General features: G+C 32.1%; 3 non-coding genes across 3 annotated transcripts; all 3 read left to right on the top strand.

Moving 5' to 3' along the window:
* Nucleotides 1-1,400: 1,400 nt before the first annotated feature.
* Nucleotides 1,401-1,479, top strand: LOC138878810 (small nucleolar RNA R12). The gene has a single exon (XR_011402586.1). It is a non-coding gene; the product is annotated as a small nucleolar RNA R12 (small nucleolar RNA).
* Nucleotides 1,480-1,565: 86 nt separating this feature from the next.
* Nucleotides 1,566-1,658, top strand: LOC138878836 (small nucleolar RNA SNORD24). Its single transcript, XR_011402609.1, has one exon. It is a non-coding gene; the product is annotated as a small nucleolar RNA SNORD24 (small nucleolar RNA).
* Nucleotides 1,659-1,950: 292 nt separating this feature from the next.
* Nucleotides 1,951-2,027, top strand: LOC138878809 (small nucleolar RNA R12). The gene has a single exon (XR_011402585.1). It is a non-coding gene; the product is annotated as a small nucleolar RNA R12 (small nucleolar RNA).
* Nucleotides 2,028-6,000: the final 3,973 nt, after the last annotated feature.

Raw genomic sequence — 6,000 nt, 5'->3', positions numbered from 1 at the left:
CGTACTTCTTCTTCGTCTCTTTTTTGTTGTTTAATTTAGTTTAGTCGTTCCATAGTTATGAAACTTTCAATATGAAATTAGTAATTTAGCTTAGCTCTTCTTTGTTTTTTTACGTTTAGTGAAAGTTAAATTAAAATTAATAAATAAATAGTGTTAAGTATTTTAATATAAAAAGCTTATGTTTGTTACAGTAAAATTTATAACGTCTTCTACCGTTCAATAATTTGTTAAATTGTAAAGGTGTGTATATATATCGCATGCAATTTTTTTTAAGGTTTTGTTAGAACTAAAATAAAGAAAATTAGGTAAACCATGTTTGTTTTCTAACTCAATATTGCTTCTGTTGAGGATTATTTTTTAGGATTTCAATATATGTCTGAACCCGCTTGTATAAAAGTTTGGGTCTGTCGTTTGTATAATCCTACTGCATATGCAATATCAGGTCGAGTACAATCAGTCACAAATCTCAAACCTTCAATTAAGCTAGCCGGCCTTTTGATTATCACATCATTGTCATTTTATAAGGAAAAAAAATACCACTGTTTATAAGTATAGATTTTTATCCACAAAATAAATAACAAGTTAGCAGATAATAAAATTATAGAACATGAGTTAGTAATTACAAAATTTGAGCTATAGTGGGTAATTAATGATATATCATGGCATTAGTGGTCATATGAAATACAACAAGAAAGAACGATCACTTTCTTACCAATTTATAATCACTAACATTAATAAGAAATAATGTACTTCAATATTATAATTTTAATATTAAAATACCAACACACCAACATAATTATAGTGGCACATGAAAGAAATCGGTATGTTGACTATGGGAAAATTTTTATTTTCCACCAAGGATGGTAAGCGAAATAAGAAAAGAGAAGGACTAAATTGTAACATAAGTATACTTTGCATACCAAAGGTGCAACTTTGAAGCCCATGATCTTTAACGGGCCTGAGTAAATCGAGTCCATTAATACGTAACCGAGGGCTTCTCTATCTCTAGGGTTTTTCTTGCTACCTATAAATATAGATCAAATCCCCTCTCTTCAACCATAACTCTATGCTTCAACATTCTCAATCTGAGTTGGTGTTTCTTTCTCGTTAGTTTTCTTCTTTTCTCTTTTTAGTGTTGGAGGCCTAATATTGCAATTCTTTGATCGTATGCTGTTAAAGAATGGATCAAGGGATCTATCATTAGGCTATACGAAAACACTGCATATATATCTATTCCTATATATATGTGTCTTCCTTTAGCTCCGAATTATCCCTTCTGCTAAAGGGTTTTTCGGTGACAAGGCAGATACATTTTCTCTTCTTTTAATATCATATATTTGAGTTTAATTTTTTTTATTTTCAAAATGTCAAAGTTTTGGGGTATTTTTCGATTATGATGTGTAAGGATGATGAAGAAATCATTCGGATTCCCACTGATGTATATACTGTGATTACTACAACCAGCTACTTCTGACTTGCTCATCATAATTGAATCCCTATTTTTCTTTTTATCCAATTATTTTTTGTTTTTATGGATTTTAATTTTGAGTTTGTGATATGAAACTGGCCGCTGATGTTAAAAAGATATTTGCTACTCTTGATGGGGATTTTCTAAGTTCCTATCTGATGATTCCTTATCCACCAAGATCTCTGAGGCCTGCAATTTTGTTTATATTTTTTTAAGAACTGGTTTGAAAATTCTTTTGCAAAGTGTTTTTTCGGTTGTTTCAACATTGATTTTTCCTATAAAAAATTGGATTTCATTTTTTCAATGATTTTCGCAAACATTGAAAACTTCTTGTTCAACGCTTTGTTAATTTCTTGGATATTAAAATAATTTTATTAAATATTTTTCTTGTTTTTCCTTCAAAGGTTTTATTTAAATTCAATTTCAATTTATTACTATGTTTTTAAAATACAGTTAATGTGGGAATTGTTTGAATAGGATGCGTAAGGTTGATGAAAGAAATCATTCGGATTCCCACTGAGAATACTGTGATTACTATAACCAGCTACTTTTGACTTACTCATTGTAATCGGATCCCCTTTCTCTTAATTTTATTGTGTTTTCATCTTGCACACATTCAAATTTTGCCTCATTTTAGTTACTTTCTTTGGACACGGCGTTTAACCTTTGTCACCGTTAGTGTTGTTTTATGATGAATTGTCAGCAGTGTTTGCCAGATGAATACTCCCTCTAGGTTAAAATAAATGTTCACTTACATATTAACCTATACCTCTAGAAAATACCAATTTCTAGAAAAAGTATGTTATTTGACGAAACTATCCCTAATTAAAATTCAATATTATTTATACTGCAATTGGTTAAAAAAAGTTTCCACTTACCAAATTAAGAAATAATTAACATTATTTTCTTAAATTGTTATTTACATATCTTTAAAGTTCTTTTAAATTATTTTAAATTTTTTATGATTTTATTGATTGCCAGTAAAATTTGTCATTCCACGATTTTTACAGATTCCAAATTTGATTCACTTATCGTCTAGGTGTTTAAAATTTATTCAATGTATGTGAAGATGAAGTGTGTTACAACTATTGATGTATGTTCATATACTAGTTTATGTTTAAGTGATTATGTCCCAATGACAATATGAGTAATATGAAAATTTTAATTAGAGATAAGTCAAAATGCCTATTTTTCTGTGTGTTAGTATTTTTCCAAAGGGTGTGCAATGGATTAAGTGGATTCTTATGTTGAACTCGAGAGAATAATATTAATTACTACGAGAATATTGCAATGAATATAAGACTCTTTATCATCACATGCCTTAGAATTTGTCTAAATGACTAGACCAAATTAACTGAGTGCATTTATTAATTGATTCGATTTTGACCTTTATTGATAAATACTTATTGATTATCGATTTGAACATATTTTAATCTTTTCAATAAGGTTTTGTTTTTTTTGATTTATTTATTTTTGTGGCTTATTGATTCGATTATCACTTACAGCAAATTTGAAATAATCAATTATGAAATTATATGGATGAAATTATAATCAATTACAGCAAATTTGAACCAATTTGCCTTATATGGATGATGAAATTATATAAATACATAGAATTTTTGAAAAGATTTTATATGGATGATGTATAAATAATAGATACTCAAATAGTAGTTGTCACACGATTGGATGTATATGAAATTGGTTCTTATATCAATGAAAAATTTTATAGGGGCACAATTGGTTCCTTATTATTTTTTTACTGCAAGTTGATCAGATAATGTATTTAATGGTTGGATATATTGATTATGCTAGGCACCTAGTCGGGCTTCGAAGAAGCAAAGCTCTGTGACTTCTATCAATTACGGAAGTTGAATATGTTGATGAATCATGATGTGCTCGATTATTATGGATTAAACAATAATTGAAAGATTATGGTGTTATGATAGAATGGATTCCAATCTACTTGATTATACAAGTGCAGTGAACATATCAAAAAACTCGGTTCAGCATAAGAGAACAAAATATATTGATGTGAAATATCACTTTTTGAGAGACAATGTTGAAGAGGATCATATCTCTGTGAAATTTTGCAAAGTTGAAGAACAAATGTGTCACACCCCAACCTTGGGAGGTGTGACCAGCAAGCAGAAGGCCCGTGTGAACCGACATCCCTACTAATAGCCTCTTTGCCCAAGTTGCAATAATCAGCTTATTTTTAGAAGTATTTTTTTAGAAGCAATTTTGATGAGAAACACTTTGTGTTTGACTAATTTATTTGAAAAACACTTCTAAGCAACAATTAGTGTTTGGCAAAGCTTTTAAAAATGGCTTCTAAATGTATTTGTCTCAAAAGTGCTTTTAAAAAAAGTATTTTTGGAGAGAAGCTACTTTTTTTGCTTCTTCTTTTACTCAAAAGCATTTTTCTATCTAAAAGTTTGGCCAAACAGTTCAACTTTGAAGCAAAAGCACTTTTTTTAATTGGAGAAGCTTGGCCAAACACGTTATAAGACCTTTAAATCATGGAACCTGGGGAAACAAGGCCTCCAAGTAATAATACCAGAATTTAAAATGCACACAACTGACTGTGAAAGGAATATTAAAACTTATACAATTTCATAACTATTACCAGTATGGTCGTAACCCTTACATATATCCGAATACTAGTCTGCAAAGCCTCTAAGAGTTCCAAGAAATTATATACATATGTGCAACTTGGTCGGGACATGGCCCTACCATACCCAAAATAATAAGAACATATACTTCAGTATATATCGGCTTTTGAACGGCTACTCCGAAGAAGTGGAGTGCAATGACCAACCGCTGAAACAAACACCCGACTGGGAAGGGACGTCACCAGCTCTATTTATACCTGTAGGCATGAACACAACGCCCCAAAGAAAAAGGCATCAGTACAAGAGGTGTATTGAGTATGTAAAAGGGCATCAATACAAGAGGTGTATTGAGTATGTAAAACGGTTAACGTATGTAAACTAAAGACATAACATAAAAGATAGGAATACACAGGCTTAGCCTGAATACCGTAGACAAGCCACCGAGGGTGTACACTGTTATAACTATAAATCATGAATATACTCAAACTTTTGTTAAATCAAGCCACTCATTGGGACCATGCATTAATTGTAATATGTATACCTACATTCATCTACTATTTGGGGGATATCATCACATTTCACTTCATATCTTGCCTCATAGAGGACTCTGTCGTACCCGAACTTAAGAGGTATCGACAGTATGCGGCCTCATCAGGACTCGACGTAGTCGGCCCCAAGAGGACTCAGTAGCCTCACATCATACATCACTCCATACCCGGCCCCACACAAGACTCGGTTGTACCCAACCTCTGGTGGTCTCGACAATACCCCGACCTTACATGATTTGACATAGTCGGTCCCAACAGGATTCGGTAGCCTCATATCAGACATCATCGTACTCGCCCATACAAGGGCTCGGTAATATCTCATATCATGTCTCATCATACCCAACTGATTATTGGTTACACAATAGGTGCCGTACTCGACCGTCTATAGCGTGACTCTGTAATGTAAAATAGATACATATATATAAGTGCAAAATAGAGTCAATTTTAAGGAAATACAAAAATTGAACTCAGAAGATATCATATTTTTCCAAACTCGGGGTACTATTTGGAAATACCTCAAACTTGAAGGAAATGCCACCGGTAAGAACAATATAAAAGAATAGAGATAATAATATTGAGAAGATCTTAGAACAAACCAATCTCACAATACAGAAGTCCTTGAAGGATAGAGACGCTTATACCAAGTCATGCCAAGAAAGAAAGTTGTCCTACATACCTTGTTAAAGAACTAGCTATGCTTATATTATGATTAACTCTGCCTCCAATGAATCTCCAAAATCAACACAACATGATAATAGATAAATACAATGACGATTTCAAGCTTCTTCACGCTAGGTCCTACAAGGTTCGCCTCTGATTTAGCGTTAGACTTGGGGATTCTAAAGGGGGGTTTGAGAGCATTTTGGGTGAATTAAAGTGGGTGACATTTCCTAGGACGTAAAGATATTGATAAATCAGAAGACGAGAAACTTGGAAATATATTAACAAATGGTAACCAATCTGAATTCAACACTCCAAAAGATGACCAAGAAGTTCATATTGATTATGAAGAACTTACTAGGGCAATGCAAAACCTTTGAAGTTTGAAGATTATATTTAATAATTTGAATTTACCCTTTTTTCTTTAATTTAGTTGTTGTAAATATAAACTTTAATTTGCAAGTTTGAATTAAAAAAAAAAGAACTTGCAAATAGAGATTCTTTCAGACCGGTACCGAGACCGACCGGTCTCTTTTTCCTCTAGCCCGGCCTGTCCTGGCGCGACCCCTTGACACCCTTATTTGAACCTCCTCCCCTCAGCATTTCTAAATAGAGATTTTTATAAATTATGTTTGCTTCTTTATTTTTATCATTACTGTTATTTTATTTTGTTCTGAAAGAAAAAGAGGAAATAGAATGAGTGAAAGGAAGA

This window comes from Nicotiana sylvestris, chromosome 9, assembly GCF_000393655.2.
Source record: "Nicotiana sylvestris chromosome 9, ASM39365v2, whole genome shotgun sequence".
In the NCBI taxonomy this organism is placed as follows: Eukaryota; Viridiplantae; Streptophyta; class Magnoliopsida; order Solanales; family Solanaceae; genus Nicotiana; species Nicotiana sylvestris.
The sequence above is the reverse complement of the archived record's forward strand: the minus strand, read 5'-3'. Positions and strand labels throughout refer to the sequence as shown.